The sequence below is a fragment of the Cryptotermes secundus genome, unplaced genomic scaffold (assembly GCF_002891405.2).
Source record: "Cryptotermes secundus unplaced genomic scaffold, Csec_1.0 scaffold615, whole genome shotgun sequence".
Taxonomy (NCBI): Eukaryota; Metazoa; Arthropoda; class Insecta; order Blattodea; family Kalotermitidae; genus Cryptotermes; species Cryptotermes secundus.
In genome coordinates, this window is record NW_019720173.1 from 69,064 (window position 1) to 70,498 (window position 1,435).

The following is a 1,435-nucleotide window of genomic DNA, read 5'->3' on the forward strand; positions in this document are numbered from 1 at the left end:
ATTTAGGCAGGTGAGAAAATACCTTCAAATATTCCAACAAGTTTCCCTGAATTAGAAACACCTTACTAGCAAGGTGTTAAAATGTTTCGACTTAAATGACTTCAGTAATTTCATTACTTGTCTGTCTGTCACGTATTAGAGAGCGAAGCTTTAACAATAAATCTGTCACGCGGCTGATGTTCTTCCGACACCCCTTTCAGTTTCTGTAATTGGCGTACTTTTCCGCTCCGTGTATGGAAAAATGGTAGGAAATTATACACTGACACGTGGAGCGGCTGATTAATTGAATGCAACGGTCCCCGCCAGCCCCTATCCAATTACCACATGCCCGTCACTCAGGAAATGCGACATTGTACATGAGGGTGGGGGGTACACTCGATCCTGGCACGTTTACTTCAGTCTCCCGATCATGCAGGCCAACTAATTAGTATACAAACTGTATATGTGATCTGTATTAAAGTACACTCACTCATGGAACTGAGCCCTTCTTGAGAAGCCGCCAATTGTGTAGCTATTCAAGAACTTTCCAGCATTTTGTGGAACATGAAGGTTCATTATCGTGTTCACAAGAGGCTTCCACTGGTCTCTATCCTGAGCCAGGTCAATCCAAACCATACCATCACATCCTATCTCTCTAATATCCATTATAATATCGTCCACTCACCTAAGTCTTGGTGTTCCTAGTGATCTCTTCTTTCTGGCTTTCCTACCAATAGTGTTAAAGTACTTATTAAATTAAACTTTCGTGGTTCTATATAGACTATTGCGCTTTATATCTAGAAGATAGCACAAGCTGTTTAAAGTTAGTCTATTACGTCCATAATTATATTCTAATTCCTTAATGTAGATGAATCTTTATGTATACAGCTGATATTACTGGAAAATTAAATTCATGCATGCGCGCTATTTAGCGTAAAATTACACAATTATGAGAATATTTGTGGTTCGTATCGACAGACTATATCACCAGCAATTTTGATCTCATACTCAATACCTAGGGAGCAGATTGGTGTAGCGGTAATTGTCAGTTTTATTTGAGAAGTACCCAAATCTCAGCTAAAATTATTTATGTTCCTCACAATTACCCCTCCCCTAATATCCAGTATACATTATCTGGAAATAAGCCAAGTACTTCTCTTTTTAAATTTTTGTCTATTGAAATTTCAAGAATATATTCGTATTTCCATACCGACTGATTAGTTGTACAGTAGATGAGTTCATCGCTCTGGTCGTGTCTGCCTCAGGAGTTCAGCAGTAGGTGAAGTGTAAGGAAGAAACAGACGACAGCAAGCAAGCAAACAAACAAACAAACAAATAAAAAAACAAGCCAGTTGTACAGCAGATAGGTTCTGTAACCGAACCATTGAAATCCTTCCCCCCCCCCCCTGTTTTTTTTTTTTTTTTTTAAAAGCACTATAGTATAATTAAAAAAGAG